This window comes from Apis florea, unplaced genomic scaffold (assembly GCF_048593485.1).
Source record: "Apis florea isolate Af1SG1 unplaced genomic scaffold, ASM4859348v1 contig_3367_pilon, whole genome shotgun sequence".
NCBI classification, from domain to species: Eukaryota; Metazoa; Arthropoda; class Insecta; order Hymenoptera; family Apidae; genus Apis; species Apis florea.
Window position 1 is genome coordinate 5,469,449 of NW_028256746.1, and position 20,200 is coordinate 5,489,648.

Below are 20,200 nucleotides of genomic sequence, written 5' to 3' on the forward strand. Positions count from 1 at the left end.
CGGAGATGGAGGGAAGAAGGTGAACAACACGGACACGGTATCCTCTGTCGTGAAAGCAAAGGTCACGAGAAGCGACGGCACCGGTGACTTTGACACGTCCCGCGGGAAGACCTCGCATTAGGTCTCGTTTTACGAGCCAATGCTCAAAGCTTTGCAACGGGGCTTAGCCCGTGGCAACCACAAACGCGTTGTGTGTACACGTGATCTCGAGAATTCTATGCGCGAATAGCCAGCCGTTGGCATGCACGTTTCGACGAAGCTTAACCTCCATCTCGATTCCTCGTGAAAATTCGAAGAAAAAATTTCAAAGATTAGCAAGGCGGAGAGGGACGCCTGTTGTTTACACGGCGAGATTCGTCCCCGCCAAATCGTTCGATAGGATAGGAATTAAACTTTGTTTGTTACACGTCGACGAGCTGACACATCGTTGATCCGCGTGTACGTGATGGCGAACAATAATACGACTCTATCGGTGTTTACATTCTCTCGTTTACCTTTTCGTTACATACGTGGACAGATGTTTTCAATTTTTGCGCACGAAATTTGTGAAAATTTCGTGACGCGTGTGCGCAAAGGATGGATAACGTGACCACCGCCTTTTCCATTGGGAGAATAACTTACGACCGGCCGTAAGAAAGTTGGAATGAAAGTTGGTGGAAATTTAAGTGACGTCCGTGATCGAAGACCTCTCGGGAGGAGAGTCGCGTGTGATTCATTTATATCAATATTAGAGCACGTAGAGCGATTACGGTCATCGTTCCTCGCGTCATTCCCTTTCTTTTCCTTTGGTTTTTTATCGTTCCAGAAGAATGGACTCGCGCTTCGATATCGAACACGGCATATCGTTTCGAGAGACATGCTCGAAAAAACGATTATTCGAAATATACCGATAGATAGGTAACGGCGGATTCCCGATAACGATTCGAATCGTGACGTTCATCCGTGACATTTGCCGTCGGGATTCCACGTTCATCCACGTCCGATCAGTTTCGTAAACGGTTTCGTCGCGCCGACACGATCCTTTTTCATCCGTTTGCGAAAAAATCTCTGTTTCCCCAGTTGTTAATCCGTTTCTCCCACGAGAGAAACCTAATCGCGCGCGTTTCGACTTTTTTTTTTTTCCTCTCGAAGGTCTTCTCTTCTTTTTCTTTCTCTTTTTTTCTTTTTCTTTTTCTTTTTCGTCAATTTGCTGCCATCGTCGCGCTCGCGTATATCGGAAAATCGCGAAAACGATCGAAAGTTCGTCGGTTATGACGCATAAATAAGCGTACGTTCCGCGGTATCAGTGTTTTCCTGAAGATTTTTCCCGCTTGATCCGGTCAATTAAGTCCGGTCGTGTTTGCGCTCGTTTACACGAACGCTGGTCGTCACGACGAGCTAATTAAACTTACAAGCCGGCCGTTTTTGTCCAATGATTCACAGCGTCTTGCCCACCGTGCCGATCTCCTCCCTTCTCCCTCACTCTCTCTCTCTCTCTCTCTCTCTCCCTACTCGTTCGCCTTAATCTTTCACGTTCTCGGTCCTGAAATTGCGTTTCCACGCATGTTTCGTGGCGAAGGGACGCGCACGACGTGGTCGTGCATCCGAAAACGTGACGTGTCTGGCCGCAGCTACCTTCGTGAATTATGTAACGGAAAGTGAAAATTATTCGCCGTGGTGGTTTTTTTTTTTTTTTTACCAGTCCAGACACGGGTCCGATTTTCCACGCGTTCCTTCGCGCTCGCGTGTCTCCTGTGCGCCGATTTAAAACCGACCGTCGCCGACACTGGCTTACCGCTCAATTTATACCCCCCTCCGATTCATTCTCGATCCCGCTTTTTACACCTCGCCCGGTGAATTCTTATGAAACATGCGGGGGACGTCCCGATGAAAAAGTTGAGAAACGGGTGCAGGTGGCGAGGATATATACCCGAGGAAACAGGAAATACCTGAAACGTTTCGTATTTCTCGGGAGGGGAGGGAAGGAACGACGGCCGCCTTCGCCTCGGTTATCATAATCTCGCCGTATTTACTTTGCCACGAGTGGGAACAGGGAGAGTGGAGGGTAGGGGAGGGAGAGGCTGGTTTTTTAATATCGCTTCTATCTATTCGCGACTCGTTTCACCGATCGGTTACTCACCTTTCGGTTCCGCGCCTTTCATTTTTCCTTTGGGGAAAATATTTCGCCTTTGGAATCTGGAATAATTATGGATTTTCAATTCCGAATATTACAGATATCCAGATATACCGGATCGTTTTCTGGATCGTAAACAAGGATCACGATACGAGGATTTTCGATACGAGGTTTCGCAGAAATACAGATTTATCTGAGGAGAATGAGAGCAAGATTGGAGCGGAGGCAAAGGTGTCTATCAAATCTGCCTATCGTATCGCAAGTGAACGATCGCAGCAGGTATTTTCGAGGTGTCCTTTTTAAAGAAACATTTTCCCTCGTTTCCAACAATTCTTCAATTCGCGTTTATTTTTACAAAAAATAAAATCCACGCGTCGGATCGATTAATCCATCGATTAATCGAGCATCGTTGCGCGCAACTCTCCGTCCCGTTAGAATCGTTTCCGCGAGGGAAAGGATGATTTTAAATCGGCGACACGATGCGACCCCGTGGGCACGTGCTCCGCTCCCGATTATCCCCCGTTGCTTAATCCTCGAAACCGCCTAGATCGAATCGGCCGTTACAATATCCACGCTGCGATTTTCATGTTCTCGGCGAAATAACACGTTTCCTTCTCGAAACCACGTTGGCTGGAACGTAGCGCGGTATTTTTCGCGGGCAGAGATGGTTGGCTCGCGAGTTTCCTCTCCCCCTCCCTCTCCCCCCGTTCGTCGTGTGTTTCACACACGCGCGGAAGAGGAGAGGAGGAGGGCGATAGCGCATCGACGTGGCGCGCACGATCACGATGTTTAAATCGCGGCCGATCCTCGGTGTGCGTGGATCGTAGGGCGAGCGCGGTGCCGATAAACTTGGTAATGGGAGAAAAATTGCCGCGATTAAGGTTGAAAACACATCCAGCAACCGCCATTTTCTCGCAACACCTGCGAATTACGCGTAATTGCCGTTCCTTCGTCCCGTTCCATCTCTCTACCGGCGATCCGTTCCCTGGGAACCCGAGGGCAGTTCATTGTCTAACGCCGCTTGTCGCGACGCGAGAGGAGAAACGAGGGAAGAGAAAAGGGGAAGAGAGAGAGAGAGAGAGAGAGAGAGAGCGTAGAGGGATAATCGTCATGTCGAATCGGAAATTAACGTTAAATCGTGGCCCATCCACGGTTTCGTTCCTCGCGCCTTCGATCCGGTCTCGGATCCGTGGCGAGCCGCGAAGAAAAACACGCTCGCCCCGGAACATCCGTTCGCCCAGCCGGGGCTGGATCATCCGTGTCGAATCGGGCAACTGTTAAAATTTCCGCGGGATTATAGACGAGCATTGTCGAGCCGGCTCGATCCGTTGGGATTTTATTCCCCGACCATTCGACACGGGAAATCGTCCCCGCACAATCGTACCTGCTATGGTTATTACAATATCGGCTTCCATCGAGATCTCGAGATCGTTTGAAATCGTGCTTAGGACGATGACGCGATCGTTCTAAGAGAAGAAGAAGAAGAAGAAGAAGAAGAAGAAGAAATCGTTTTCTCTCTGTACGAGATCGATATTGTAATTTTTCGACAAGTTGGAGGGGAAAAAAGAGAAATTATTTTTTTCTCTTCTTTTGTAAAAATTTCTCGGGGCGCCAAGGATTGTGTCAACACGGTGTGGTGTTATCGGTGTTTCTGACGCGAGAACGCGCTTGTACTCGCGGGCGGTGGTGTTTCGATAGGCGCGAAGCGGAGTTTATATATATATATATATGTATATACGTAACGGTGCTCGAGCCGTTGGCGGTTTCGAGATATCGATTGTTTTCACGGCCTCGTGCCGTGCTTCGGCATAGTTGGCGAGCACGAGTGCGGAAAATGCGTTAACATTATCCTACTCGGGCATGCATGCTTGTAAGTGGTAGGTTCGAGTTGCGATTCTCAACTCCCCCCCTTTCCCTTCCGCCATTCCGCGCGTTAAGATGGATTCGGGGATGGGCACGCGCACAATTTTTCGTGGAAAAGATATCCATGTCCACGAGAAATATCCACGAAACGGTTTTATTTATTCGCAAATCCGGGAACGAGATATCGGGGAATTCTTTCGAATTCGATCGATCGAATCGCGGGGAAGGATAATCGTGGAGCGAGGAAGGGGCGTTGGTTCGATTCAATTGTTGGCGGCGAGTTGTAGTAGGTTGCTTTTACGCACGTGCACGCACACGGTCACGCGGACGCGTCGCACGCAGCGGTTGTACAAGAGTGGCCTCTTATCGGGTGGAAGAACGCGCGTAGCCGCGTATGTAGGAGGCGTGTTTGCGAAGTTATGGTGTCCGCGAGCTTTTATGGGCTGCCTCGCGCGCGCACCTATACCGTCCGTCCTCCACTTCGTGCCCCGTGTAAAACGTGCGCACACATCCTCGCACGCATGCTACTTTGCGAGCGCGCCCCAACGGACTTACTCGATCGGAGTTGGAAGCAGCAAATAACTACACGTGTCCAATTAGACAAGCGAAATCGTTTCTCGATAGCAGGAAATTATTTCAACCGATCTCGAGATTTCGTTCTATAATTATACGAGATATTACGCCTCGCGCAATTTTCTCGTTTTCATCGAGCAAGAAGTGTCTCGTAGAATAGAAAAACGGCAATCGCGTATGAGCAATCCGTTTTCGGATTGTCGTAGATTGTTCGGCAACCGATGGATGGATGGAAGGAATTCCGAACGCGTTGCTGAACGCGTAGTTGAGCTGTTTTTTTGTTCAAGGATCAATGGGTGTTAACGAGCACGGTTGAGCGATTCTATCCTCGATTCGGTAAACGTGTTACACGACAAGAAATAAAAGGACGCGTTATGCTTGATAAGCGGTAACTACAGATGAAAAATCGAGATACGTTTGATCGAATATCGTGCACGATCGTACGATTACTTACTCTTGGCGAGATCTCGCTCCTACGTTGTCCCGTGCTCTCACTTGTCGCGCTTCGTTCCCTTAAAATCCTTCCTAGATCGAACGAAGGGGGGATGGGTACCCGCTTATACGTGAGCTTTTTCGTAATTTTCGCGTAATTATCGCGGATAGCGATACAGCTAGGCCGCGATGAACCATTTATATGATTAATAGAGGCCGGTAGTTGGCGAGCCTACGGCTCCGTTCCTCTTCTCGTTCGATGCCGCGTCGCGTCGGTCGGCGTGTCTACCTGCGCGCGTGCACGTACACGTACACCTACGTATGCATGTACGAGAAGCTCTCGCTCGAGGTATGCTATTATCATAATTGCCGCCAATAACGGCCCGTGATTGGCGCACTTCACGCACTTACCTAGTGCTCTTTTTCGGAAGTTTTGCATCCTTCGACCGCGTTGCCCCTCTCTCTCTCTCTCTGCTCTCCTCCCCTCTCTCGCTGTTTACCCCTTTTTTCTCGTCTCTACCTGTAAGCGTTCTTCTTCTTCCTTCCTTCCTTCCTTCCTTCCTTCCTTCCTTCCTTGTCTTCGTCCCCCGTACGCTTCGTTTCTCGAACGATGTTGGCCGTCTCCGCACGTCCCTTCGTGGCGAATCGACCGCGATTTCGAGTTCCCAAGAAGCGAGAGAAGCGGAATCGAAGCGGAATGCATAGCGGAAACGAGTCGTGAGAGATTCGACTCGAGAGTCTTAAACGGATAATATAATTCTTTTCTTTTTTTTTTTTTCACGCCATTTCTCTCGTTTCCCGTTCACATCCGAAGCCATCCTACTACACCGAGGAAAAGTATTACTTTCGTTATAGGGCAGGTTGCTCCGCGTACTCTTCTCCCTCTCTGCAACCTGTCCCTCCGCGTCTCGTTTCCTCGCCCTCCCGCGGGAGAAGCGGGACAAGAAGGTGAAAGGATGGCCGAGTTGTAGCGAGGAGAGATCTCGTTCTCGAGAATGGGGGTGGTGGAGCGCCGGTTCCGCATTTTTCTCGCCCGGGGTTTATTTAAATTTCACGACGCAGCGGCGCGTAATCGGCGCGCATCTCGCTCCGGCGTTATTATATAGCCTGACCCGAGAAATGGACCGATTCCGAAACAGTGGCAACTGGTCTTTATAAACTCCGCATATATTCGCCGTTTCTTCCATGGCGAGACGATGCGATTCCGATCGAATCGCATCGATAAATATGAAAATGCGAATTTTAAATAATCGATGCACGGATTATCGACTCTCGATTAAAGGTGATATCGGGTATCGCTATAAATGCAATATTTATATCGGCACCGAAACGAGTTATTAATCATCCGCATCATATGCGGCGAACCAACAAAATCACGATTCAGTTTGTTTTCAGTTCATTCTTTATTTGTTTGGTTAAATTTTCGATGCGTTTGTTTACACTTTCTCTCTCTCTCTCTCTCTCTCTCTCTCTCTCTCTCTCTCTCTCTCTCTCTCTCTGTTTTATTTTTATTTATTTGCACGCTCCGTTTATTTATCGCTCGCGCGATCAAGACTAAAGTTCCCGGAACGATCCTCGAAAGAAGATAACAAAGACGCTGGTTTAATCATGACTCACGAACGACATCTCTTTTATCCCGCGATCTTTCGCGATTCTCCCGCTGTGTTAAATGGGCGTTAAAAGACGCGGCAAACAGTTTGAAAGCGATCCACGTAAGCCGTTGAAATAGTCAAGGTTCCTTCTCTACTCGCTGTAATTGCGGATGACGCACCGCCGCGGAAAAACAGATCGACGGTGCGGTGTCGGATTGTGTCAACGAGACGCGCGTCAAAGGTTTTAATCTGGTTGTTGTATCAGATCGTCGTTGGCTTTTCGCTGCGCGCAAACCCCCTCCCTGCTCGAGGACCGGCTCGGTCGCGCGTGCAACTGACGTTTTGCAAAATCGGTCTCTCTCGGTTTGCGAAACCGCGGCATCGAAAGGGAAAAGGGATGGAAAAAAAAAAGAAAGAAAGAACGGTATTCAACTCTCTCTCTCTCTCTCTCTCTCTCTCCTCCTTTCCTCTGTTCGCGAGAGAAACGCGAAGACGACTCGTAGGCGCTAGAGTTTCATCGAACGTATCCGCTCGATCGAGACGTAATTTATGCGCGATTACCGCTCCTCCGAACGTTTCTCTTCTTTTTTTCTCTCTCCACCACGTTATTGAAAAGTGTTTATATTTCTCGCTACGTCGCCTTGGTCGCGATTTATAACCCGTTTATCGTCCAAATTTGCATATCGTCGGATAGATACCGCGGACTTGGAGAGGAGAGAGGGGATTAAGATATTTCTCGTTACGGATGGAAAAACACTCGAGTTGGCCTTTCCATTCCCGCGATGATGTCCGTACCTTCTTGTGTAATTAACTTTTTCTACGACGATGTTATTCGACGAAACGATATTTTCAATATGTCTCTACGATTCCCTTTCCAAATTCGAATCTTAAGATAAATCTTAACTCGTAGAATCGGCCAGGAGGTTACACCTAGTTCCCAGTAGCACGAGTAGTCGAGGCGAATATTTTCTCGGGTTGGCGGAACCGGAAAGGTAGTATTCCGATTCGCGAATTTAGACGGGACGAGAGAAGAAATTCTTGGAAGCCGGGCTCAGAAGCGGGAGTCACGCATTGACAGTTTGGTAATGGAGCCACGGCTCGCTACCGCCCTTCCTCTCCCCCCGAATTGAATGGGGACGGGTGGTGGTATAGACGTGTCTCGTTGGTCGATATTACCTTTCGGCGACCTGAAAACGAACCGTTGCGTCAAAAGAGTGTGCACGAACACGTACCCGTGTGTGCGTCATAGCCGATGTGTGTGTGTGTGTGTGTGTGTGTCGAGGGACGGGTGGTGTGTGGTACGCGAGTAGAGTACGCGGCCGAAAACGCGGAGACCCCCGGTGCAACCACCTACATTCACGTCGAAACCCACTTTGCCACGCGGCGACAGACACACGATAAAGGGGGAAACGGCTAAATGCCTTGTCAGCAATGGTGTGTGGCCGCGCCAATCGCGAGCGACGGGGTCGGTGCAATCAATATAGCGGTGTAACTATCGTCCCGTCGTCTCGTTTCATTTCCTGGAAATTTTCCCACCGATTCGAGCGTGTAGGTGGTAGTAGATGCAGCGGTGGCGGCAAAGATTCTTGGTGAAAAATCGCGTTTATCTCGGCGAGAGCAGATTGGAGGCGAGCGTGGCCGCACCAGTCAAGCATCCAATTTATATTCCAGTGTCAGGGAAGTTAGTTTAGCGGAGCGGGTTCTTTTTCCCCCTTCTCTTTCTCTCTGTTTGGTGATCGACGAGCGGGAGGAGAAATGGTATTCAAAACGGCCTCGTCTCTAATTTTTCGCTTAAACAAGCGAGCCGTGCCTCGCTCGGTAAAATGGTATCTACGATTCGATCTTCGTGCCGGGATTTCGTCTCCTATTTTTTCCCCCGTCTTTTCGATTTCCACCGGCCAATTAATTTCCGCGATATTTCCGATATCGACTATCGAAGGAAGGAAGGAAGGAAGGAAGGAAGGAAGAAAGCTTTCGACTCGCGTCCGTCACAATTAGATTCGGTTTTTGCCTTTATCCAGGTGGCTCGTGACATCGCGTCGGCTTATCTTCTTCGGCCCGACGAAAGGTGGAACGATAGAACGAAGTTTTTCCTTCCTTCTCTCTCTCTCTCTCTCTTCTCTTCTCTTCGTCCAAACGAGTGGCGGCGGAAGAGCGATGGAAATAACCGTGGAAAAGGTCTCTTTCTACGTACGTTGGGAGAAAGTGGCTGCCCCTGGTGGCAGGCGTCGATGCAACGCGTTGGCTGAATGGCATTTAAATTAGTCTCCCCCCTAGCTACCGTTGATTTATCGCGACGGTGTCCCTTCTTTCCCATCGAATTTCTGCCGTGTCTCGGGGCCTGGGACTATGGATTTACTAAATTTGGAGCGACGGTGAGCGCGGCGTGGAAAAAGGAACGCGCGCAGGACGGGAAAGGAAATTGTTAGCGTTGCGTGGCGAATCGTTATCGTGGAAACGTATCCACGTTGCGAAATCGAACTCCGTGTCCCATTCCGATGACCCAATTGCGGCCGACCGAGCGGCCAAATTAATCGAGCGACACTTGTGTGTAACTGTTCGCTGGTCGTTCCACGTTTTCGCTTTCTCTCGCCGTTTCACGCCGTTGCAAAATAATAGGAGGAGAGTAGCGAAAGAAGAAGAGGAAGAAGAAGGAAAAGAAGGGATGAAGGGGGAAGAAGCTTGGCATGGTCGACGGTGGCGAGAAGGCGTGCGAGGCGAGTTTATACGCGCGGTTGAATGCATGGGTAGGGTGCTGTGAGAGGGGATAATCGGTGGTCGTGTCGTCGTACTTTCCAATAACTCGCCTCTCCCGCCTCTCGTTGAACTCGTTGAAAAAGAAGGCCGAAACTGCGCGGCGTGGAATCGACGAGAGGAAGAGAAGAGGAAAGGATGGAGAAGGGGGAAATGGACAGGGTGAACGAGAGGCGCGGTAACCGCACCACCCCGCGTGTTATTTATGGGGGTTGCGCGCATTTCTGTCGGGAGCGTGTTTAATGTAAAGCCGGGTCTTATCTTTTACGCGATTTAAGGGGGTTGTAACTACACGTAATCACGCAGTACACGTAACCAGCCGGCCTTGTGTGTCCCTTTCACTTTGGAATCCGTTGAAATGCTCGCGTTTTTCTACCCTAGATTCAAACTCCGTCCCCACTCTCCCCTCCACCCTCCCCCCCCCCGTACGCTTCTGTTCCGCGCTTTTTTACCCATACGCTTTTCACCCACGTACGAATTGTACGAGCGAAGTGGTGGATCTTTCGCGCACCAGCTCGGCTGGCAATTTACCCGATTGTGAGGAAACGTCTAGTTACGTAGGTATATATCGTGCGTTCATCTTTCAGAGAATTCTCATTCGTAAGTGCACCTCATTCGTGCTTCGAGAACGTTATGAATACTCTCCGTTATCTCCGCATGATTTATCCTTTGAAGTTTTGAATCGAAGCAACTGTCTGAACACTTGTTCCTCCCCCGTCCCCACTTGTTCGTGTAATGCACATTTTCACGGGACGGGAACATCTCGTTTTCGAATCGTAGAAACGTAACAAGCCTCCCCTATATATAATAAGCCCGCGGATTGATTTTTAAATTCGAAATTTCACTCGAGGGTGAAAGTGCCGCGTGAAACTATCGTTATTTACCCGGAGCGAACAGTTAAACATGGAAAATTACAAATATCGTAGGAGGATATTCTAACTGGCCTCGTAACGAGCGAGCAACGAGAAGCAAATCGGACGAGCAATGATGGGACAGCGGTATGCAATTGCGTAGAGAATCGGCGAAACGCGAAGTCTTCTTTCCCCGCGTGGCGTTGGCCGGCAATAGCGATGGCTGGCACACGGTCCACGACACCCTGTGGGACCGACGTTTGTCCTCGTCCTTGTCCCCTTTCTTGTCCCCCGTTCTCTCTCCATCCTGGGATGGAAAGGGACGGGCAACAGTTCCGAGGTAATTTTATTTAGAAAAGCCGCGCGCGCGCCGCTGTTACTCGTTACTACGGTAGAGAAGGTAATAAAACGGGGAGCCGGGAGTATAGGCATATACGGGCTGCGCTGTGTTTTCGACTAATTAACGTTACCCGTCGCCGCCGCCACGGTGCCGCCCGGTTTTAATATCGGCCTTCGTACGCCACCGATTCGAATATTCCTCGCCTGTTCGGTATTCCGGAAACGTGGTGGCCCGCGTTGCACAGCCAACGTTAAGCGTTGTTACGTGGACAATTTCTTTTCCCTCCCCACCCTCTCGTAACAAGTCCTTTCCTTTTTCTTTCGTATTTCCGTAGTTTTTATTTTTATTTTTTTTTTTTCACTTATTTATTTATTTATTTAGTTTTTTTTTTTTTTTTCAAACACTTGGAACTCCCCTCCCCAACTACTTCAACTACTACCTGCGTGTCGAAATAATTATCGCGCGACACTGATTATTCGATCGTACAACGGCCCAACAACACAGGTTTTCCATGTTTACCGATAATTTGTCAGCTACGGGAGATTCGCAGGCAGCGCACACCGTCGGCGCTTGACAACAATGCCCCTCCTCCCCCTCCCCCACGTTTATCCACGATTATAATTAATTTATTTTCAACATCGTCACGTTACGACGTCGCGTTTTCGCTCGCGATCGGTAAATACAGACGCATTAGCTCGAACGTTTATTATAGTTAATCCCGTAGCGATGGAATCGGGCCGGCAGATCCGAGAATCGCAATTAACGATTATTTTTCCGGTCGCGTTTTCCTCGCCCCCCCCCCCTCCCCTCTGCCATTCGTCCGCTCATCGGTCGCCTGTTTTTCCGTGGCGTTGACTGTGGCTTGACTGGACAAGTCCATTATACGGCACGACCCGACGGGTCGACAGTAAACCGGGATTTATCGCCATAAGCATAAGATAGCGCGCAAGATGCGCGAGCCGTTTCTTCTCTCTCATTAAAGAATCTGCGCGCGAGGCAATTTCGATTTGGAATAAATCTTGTTTTATTATCGTGTCAGCCGTGGACACGATTATCTCGTCACCGACTTTGTACTCGTCACCACCACTTCTTCGAAATCGATCGATCGATCGATCGTCACCGCCGTCGTCCATCGATCCGTTTCTTTCCATTTTTTTTTTTTTTTTTTTTATTCGACCAGCCTTTCCGTAATCCTATCGACTGGACACTTTTTTTTTTTGTTCTTTGTTTTTTTGTTTTCCTCTTCGAAAATCCATGACACGAGTGTCGCGCGCGTCAGTCTTATCGTCAGGATTGTTTTCATCGTCGATCGTTGTCTACGAAATTGCATTGGACACGTCGCGACAACAGATCGATTTAGAAACAACGGGCGTAATCGTAGCGCGAGAGCAATCGATGATTAAACATTATATTTTTATAAACTATATCCGACTCGTTATTTCGATACCGTGCACGTTACGTTCGATTTCTCGGAACGAAGTCACGAGGTAACGAATCATTATCGAGTGGCCTGTTTTTCCCCTCTCCTGTTTTATCTCCTCTTTCGATTTATTTCTTTTTTTTTCCTTTTTTTTTTCCTCCTCCCCTCTCTCATTCAATCGACACACTCCGGTCGGTAAATCCGAGTTATTCGGGAACACACCGGAAACTTTGTTCGCTTCTCCTGAGAAATATCGCGGAAGGAAACATCTGTGTACTCATTTCTCTGGCTCCCTAAGGATACTCTAGGAAGCTGCGTAGACAGGCAATAAACCATAAGTCGTTGACGGCTCGGAAGGAGACTCGAAAAGGTTCTTTTCCGCCGTCGAGGACTTCCTTTTTTTTTTTTCCACCGAACCTTTAGCATCTAAATTCTCCCTTACTTCTCTACAATTTTTCCCCCGGTTCTCTTTTTTCTCTCTTTTCTTTTCTCCTCCTCTTCCTCCCTCTCTCGCATCCTCTTTCGCAACGTCGTCGAAAACTTCGCGATGAAAACAAGGCGAGTCGCGGTGTATATTTCGAGTTCTCTCTTTCCCCCTTTGCAAACTCTGCCGAGCAACTCGGTTTTAATCGTTATTGTCCCGATGTAAGTGTTATAAAGGCCACCCCCGTTGTTGCGCTCCACGTTGTTACGCTGCTCGTGGTACGAAACGGAGAAAACGGCGGGTTGAACCCCTCCTATCGGTCGGTCGCCGGATAAGCCCGAATTTCGTATTATACCCGTAATTCGCACGTTTCGCCGCGTTTCGCTTTCAGGGACCCTCCTTTTATTTCTTTGTCCCCGTTTCCTCCCTCCCCTGCTCCTCCCTCCGCGACCCTTTAATACTTTTATAACCGTCCATCGGTGTATACAAGCGACCTGTAGAGAAAGCAGCCTTCGAACCCTCCAACTCGTGGCGATCCTCTCCTCTCGGTGGCAGCTTCTGATTTCGTGAAAAGCCTTTCGATCCATCCCCCTCTCGTGCCTTCCCTTCTCGTGTCTGACAAAGGGTTAAAGGTTACGGGAGAGGAGGACGATCAGGGGCCACGGTTAATCGTTGTCCGCACGGCTAATCGTCCCCGTGGTAGTGTTTTACCACGGGGAGTAGCTTCATTCTACGCTGCTCGGAAATACCAGGCCGGGGAACAAGTCTCAGATTAGGAAACTCGTTCCCTCCGGTTTTTCTCCGGTATTTATGCAAATGAACCGCGCGTTCTGAAAGCAATCCTGTGTTTAGCGCCCGCCGGAATGGATCTTGGGCCCGACGCAGAGTTTTTCAGAGAACTCCGCACCGGATTAGATAAACCTCGAAAAACGCGGTCGATCATCGAGTTTCGATCGAACTCGTCGAATTCCATCCTCCTCCTCTCGCGGATCGGAAAGCGGAAGCTGGAAAAGATGGATGGAAACGACGATGGGTTTGGATGGACGGATGGATGGATCGATAGGGATCGTCTCGTGGGTCGAAGACGCACGCACGGTTGCAGGGAAGGGGGCGGTTGGAGGCGGGCGCAGTTGGATCGATTTATAATTGGATTTAGCGCGGTCGTAATTCGCGGTGAATGCTAGTCACAGCTATTACCGAGGACCCATGAATAATGCATTAACGCTTATGGAATGCCCGTACGAACAATGATTGTCATTGACTCGATGATGAACCGAAGTATCAGATTCGTATCGGTAATGAATGCCGGCGCCGCCTGCGATTTCGGTTTCCCCTCGTTGCAATTACAATCGGATCCCGTGACGGCTCGTGCGGTTTGACCATTGTAATACGGTGTGTTCTAACGTTGTACGCGCCTCTCGCCAGATGTCACGCCATGCCCATGAAAGAAACCCTCCGCTCCGGTATAATACACATATATATATATATTCTTATCTTGAACGATCGCAGGCTATACGAGATCTTTCCACGTTCCGCGACGTGGGGAGAAAAGGCAGCATTACGATGGTGCATCCGTGCCGAGTTGGAAAGGTTGTTGAGCGCGAGATCCGCGTCGATGGCCGGATTTTTACGTTTCATAATTTACCGCGTGATATACGGTGCGGTAAAAGGTTGGCGGGGGGTTGGTTGGTTGGTTGGTTGGCGTAACCCACGAGACGCGATTGCCATGAATATGGAATCCGGTGAACAGAGGGAACGAAGATTTTATGAATGCTCGGGCGAATGCACGGTTCGAAGCGGGCTACGTTCTCATGATACGGGCCGCGCGATATTTGCAATGCTAATAATTCCGCGTGATTTTATAATATATATATATATGTATACGTATGGAGGAAAGCATCGAAAAAACCCTTCTCCACGCTCTCGCTTTCGCCCGTGTTGTTTTGTTACTCAACTGCGTTAAGTAAATTTTGATAAATACCCGTGTATCCGTTTCCTCGATATACGGATACGTACGGGGATCGTCGAAGAAGGAGGACTACCGATTCCCCCGCGAATCGTGAACGATTCTCTCGGCCGGGAGAATCCGCGAGAGAGACGTTTGATTAATGCGCCCTCGGACCCTCGGACATCATTTTTCAATATCTCAGCGAGAGAATTTAAGTGCGGCACGAAGAGCAAATCGTTCGGCGGGGAAGAGAGAGGGAGAGAGAGAGAGAAGGTCGTCGTGTGCACAGTCGCGCGATCTTCTATTTGTATCTGTCGTCATGATGAGTTACAAAAAGGCAGATGAAAGAGAGAAAGAGAGAGAAGACGTGTGCAACGTGGGGCTCCCGTTGCGTTCTGCCCCCGGTGTCGTCTCCTCCTCGATCGAGGTTCTCGGGGATCGAGAAAGAGAAAACGACCTCGCCGACTAGAAGATACTTACAATCCCGATTCGTTACAATAACTCTTGTTTCTTCTGGCAACGCGCCTCTCGTATAATGCTTCGCAGGTATTCGAATTCGATCGACGGGAATCTAACCAGTCTCGTCTTATTAGGCACGCGCGCACACGCGCACCGAGGCTCGTATACGTGCACACGAGATCGATCCGATGGTCGGTGATGGTGAACCAGGCCAATAAAGCATGACTCGCGGTATCCTTTTTTCGGCGATCCAAGTTTAATTGTGAGTTGAATTTGAATCCGATCCTCGACGTGCTCGCGATGTATCTCTCTCTTTCTTTCTCTCCTCGCCCCGTGCTAGGATTGTTTTCGAGACTCTTTTTTATCGAGGCCTCGATCGCTGCAACCAGCCATGTACGGTTCATGCGATCGCATGCGCCTCCTCCTCGTTTTGACGTACCAACGCACCCCACACACACACACACACACACACACACGCGCGTATATCCCACCATCGTCTACGCACAACGAGAGAGATATTATAGCCGGGATTATAGACTCGTCCGAACGAACGAAATTCATGAGCGAGATGGTCGGTATAAGAAGACGTCCCGTCCGCTTTTCTTGATACACGCACGCACGGTATGATGATTGCCTCTCGAACCTTTTGCTTCGTGGAATTAACGCGAGTCGCTTTGATTCGAAGGGGTTCGCGTTACGTATTAATCTGTGAGAATCTGTTTCTCGATACGTAAGGAAAAAGTGAAAGGAGAAACGAAAGGAAATCGAATCGTCGTTCGATCTCCCTTCCTTAATTAATTCTTCTCGTCGTTTTGCCATTTCGTATATTCCGCGACGGATAATATCTCGAATATTTGATCCGAACGAAGGCGAAAACGACGATATAATTTAACTTAGCCGATCGAAAATGACGAGCGAGACTAATTACCAAGACGGAGAAGGAGAGCGGATCTCTTTTAGGTGTTTCCCCGCGCAGGGGAAACACCATCGCCGATAAGCTGGCACACCCCGTTACGACACGATTACGACGACGCTACCGTTGTTAATTCCACCGAAACTGAAACATAATGTTCAATTAAGAACGGGTAGTTGTTGGAAACAACGCGTGTAATCTTGCCGGGAACGAACTCGCCCCCTTATCCCCGCCGCGAGCCGGTTATTACGAGAAATTTTTTTAAAGGCCGCCTAGCCTTCGCCGAGATATACGTTTGCCCGTATATACAATCCTGGAAGCTATACGGTAACCCTACGGGGGTGAACATAAAACCTGTTTCAAGTAGAAGGCCAAAATTACACGTCCCGTAGCTCAAGTTTAGTTCGTGATCGCGCAGCCTCTTGGGCATAAAACGGTATACTACCTACCGTCCTTCCCTCCGAGGAGCTGCTAAGATGAGTAGCGAGCCGAGGATAGCGCAGTGGAGGAGGATAGCGTTCTCACCTGCCCCTATTCGGACTTGTGCTCGCCGACGACGCGTTACGCGCCTCGCGCTCTCGAATCCTTGGAACACAAATTAGAAAAGGAGCAGGGAGACTTTCTCTCCTCGCTTCTTCGCGTTATGATACACGGGAAACACGGAGATGATTTTATTTTTATTTTTTTTTTTTTTTCCGAGGAAAAACTTGTGCAAATTGCTGGTGATCAGGAGGGGGACGGGAGGATAGGAGAGGAGAGGACAGCCGCGATTAACGAGCCCGTGAAATTCCGAGCATCGATTTATACTAATAATGACGGTAATAACAACAACAGTAACAATAGTAATAGCCCGGCCTTTTTTATTACCCCGCGTGAACAAAGCGGGAGGCTTTCGAGACGAGGCCTGGCCACTTTACAACCTAAAGCCTAAAGAGGTAGGAAGCACGAGGGACGGAGGGGAGGGAAGGGTCCGCGTTGGAACGAGTATAATAATAACGGCGGCGCAGCAGATCCCAGGAGTGAGATACACGGCGCGTAATTCAAAAAATACGATACGCGCGCGGAGGGAATGCCTGGCGATGATAATAAAAATGGCGAGATTGCGTCATTCTAGAATTGGTGCCGCCGCTGAGTGCTTTTCGCTCCCTCTCCCCCCGACACCGCGTCCCCCTTCCCTCTTTGACCCGGTGAAGACTTCGCGGGCTTATTTTCCTTGGCCGGAGGAACTTTACGAGCGGTGCGTCGATAAATTCTCCCCGTAGCCTCTAAGACGGCGATAAATTACTAATTTCCTCGCCGTCCTCTTAACGTCGATAAACTTTCAAACAGTATTCGCGCTTCGAAGAGAAGTTATTAATGATTCTCAGGCCCGGGGAACGCGTCGGCCCCGAAACAACGCGAACGAACGTTTCTTTCGAGGGATTCTCATTTCCGGCCCGGGAGGAGGATCGTCTTCGGTCGCGGTAAAACTCTCTTGTCTTTTTTTCCTCTTTTTTTTTCTTTTTCTTTTTCCATCCACCGACCTTGGTCGGTTGCCTCTCGCCGCTTTCTCGCGCGCGGAACGCAACCAGGAAACACAACCAGTCGTTGCCTTACCCTAACAGTAATCCTCTCGAGCGAACCCTCGAGTTTCTCCTCGAATCTTTCCGCGAGAGAGAGAGAGAGAGAGAGAGAGAGAGAGAGGACGAGTACTAATGATGGTACGCGAGACCAAGTGTAACCTCGTATATAAAGCGAGCAGGTAGTATTTACGAACGAACGAATTTCGTTGCAGAGGAGAATAGGTGCGGCAAGCTTGCGTTATATACGGGACAACGTATAAGATAAACGTCGTATACGTTATACGACGGATATAGGAGGATGAATGGAAAACAGGCGCGTCAGGCGTCTTCCCGATGGACGCTGAGAATTTCGATCCCCGAAACGATGGATTTCTCTTTTCACTACTCCACCACTCCTCTCTCGAGCCTTCCTCTCCTCGTTCTCGAGGCCCGTCTCTCTTTCTTTCCGCGCTATTATCTCGTTAGTACGCCGCTGTGTCACGGCTCGACAAAGTTTGAAGCTTTCATAGAGTGCCTCAGGACCGAAGATCGACCCCAAACCCCCGCTACGTTTACAAGCATCCTTCTCCCTCTCTCTCTCCCTCTCTCTTTCTCTCGCTTATTCCGTTCCGATTTCCCTTCAACTATTTCGCTCTCTCTCTCTCTCTCTCTCTCCTACTTCGTCTCTTTCTCTTTGTCCATTTTTCTCAGCAGCTGTCCTCCTTCCTCGCCCCGTCCGTGTAGACACACACACACACACACACACACACATATATATATCGAACGAAAGCGTCGGGAAGCGTGTGCACCGTGGATGCCACGAGGACGGAATTTTCAGTGTGTTTCTCCCTCGGTTATTCAGGTCTGCGTTCTCGCCCCAGATTTTCTGTGCAAAGGTACACAAGTGTGCGCCGCGCTCGGTGTATGCGCGCGGTGTTCCAGATATTTCGCCGTGATACGTGGAGCAAGAGCGAGAAAGAGAGAGAGAGGAGGGGGAGAGGAAGGGAGCGAGGCCGCGAGACCACGAGCACTAATTGCCAGCCCGGTTACGCAGTACGTATACTCGTCAAATTTTTTATTCGTCGCGTTTCGCTCGCGCACTTGTTAGCCCGCGCCGTCTAATAAGCGGGAGAGAGCGTTGAACGTGGGCCGTGAACGTGTGCACGCGCGACAGAATAAAAATGTTATTCTTCCACGAGGAGTCGGAGCCCCGTAATTATGTTGTAACGCGTTGCGCGAGCGGACCTCGGATACACGGGGCTTTACACGGGGAGAGAGAGAGAGAGAGAGAGAGAGCGAAGAACGAACGCTCCTCCGTTTATTCGTTGGTCGTCGTTAATAAAAACGGCGAAAGCGTATTTACGCGTCGCATGCATATGTATCCGCGAAGAATCGGCGGCCTTCGATCTATTATTCGTCCGAGTCGATCGAGGAAAAATCGAGAGAACGAACGAACGTGCGCAATGTACGCGTCCTATATGTTGATAATAGAAATTTCACGCTCGGTCGAACTCGGCGCGACACGGGGGAAGGATTCTGTACGAGTCACTTGGACTTGGAGGTTGAAAAAAGAAATCGGTATCGGAATGCAACGAGTATTCCACGAGTATACGACGACGACGACGAGTCCTTTCTCCGCTTCAGCGCAAAGATCTTACGAGGCGATACGTGTAACGGACAATTAGCCGTTTCTCGATATCGAGCGGGGGCGTAAGAGCAAATCTATGGAGCGTGGCCGATCGGTGCGTTCGATCTCTGGTATGGGGGAGGGGATAGGGGGAGGAAGGTGAAAGGCCGGAGGAGAGAGAGAGAGAGAGGAGAGAAAGCGAAGAATGACGTGTTCGGTAATTAGCGTATTATGCATTCGGCCGCGTTTGATTTATCGGGAGCCTCGAAGGGGAACAGGATGTGCCCCTGGGGCGCACCCAGCTCCATCTCACGCAACTCTCCTCCTCTCCTCGCTGCTCTCCTCTTGAACCGCCGTCGCCGCCGCTCTCTGCCCTTCTTTTCCATTCGTCCCTTTCCCTCTCGTTCGTTTCCCTTCGGTCTCGGCGGACTCCGTCGTCGGTGAATCTCGCCTCGCTTCTTCCGAACGGAGTAACATCGGCCCCCTTCACTCTCGCTCTCTTCTTCTGCTCCGTCTCGTCCGCCCATCCTTCTCACCAACGCGCGCGGCTACTCTCTCTCTCTCTCTCTCTCTCTCTCTCTCTCTCTCTCTCCTTTCTCTCCCTTCCATCCGCTCTTCGCCTCTCCTCTTCTCTTCTCTTCTCTTCCCACCCTCTCACGGCACTCCTCCGAACTTCTTCTTCTTCTTCTTCTTCGTTCCTCCTCTGTTCACCCGCCCCTTCCACCTCGTGCCCCTCGTCCCTTCCAGCCCTTTTTTCCTTCTCTCCTTCTTACCCGTACCTTGCCTCGCCATTATCTTCTTTCATTGGCCTTCACGCCATGGCAATACAGAGATGAGGGACGGAGAGCGAGAGAAAGAGTCCCTTTTCTCCCGCACTTTTCCATTCGATGCTCGGGATAACCCTGTCTCCTTTTTTTTCTCCTTTCTTTTCTCTATCTTCGAAAGATTTTCTTGCGCTTCTCGCGAGATTTTCAGCATCGATCCCTTTTATCTCTATCTTCAGCGATTTATCTTCCCTCTTTGCGAACGTGAAACGATGCGAGTTTGGATGACGATCGAGACGATGTTGATCGTCACGCCGCCTTCGTTTTCATCCGTCGAACAGCGTGACGACTCGAAACGGCAAACTACGATTTCACGGAGACGGTAAGGTGAATCGGAGTCGGGCCAAGAGTCCTTCGCAAACAGGAGACACCCAGGAGACGAGTCGTCGTCTACCTGAAATCGAACTCCGGCATCGCTTTGGTCGGGGGGTAAACTTTTAAACATCGCCACCCTAGTTTTCCACGAAGCGCCTTTCCAACCGACTTTACCTATTTAACGATATTTTCCTTCCCCTCTCCCTTAGCG

At 49.8% G+C, this 20,200-nt stretch overlaps 1 protein-coding gene across 3 annotated transcripts in view; it reads left to right on the forward strand.

Annotated features, from left to right (window-relative positions):
* Positions 1-20,200, forward strand: part of LOC100864217 (Calcium-independent receptor for alpha-latrotoxin) — a 366,602-nt gene that overhangs the window by 71,922 nt on the left and 274,480 nt on the right. The window lies entirely within an intron of this gene.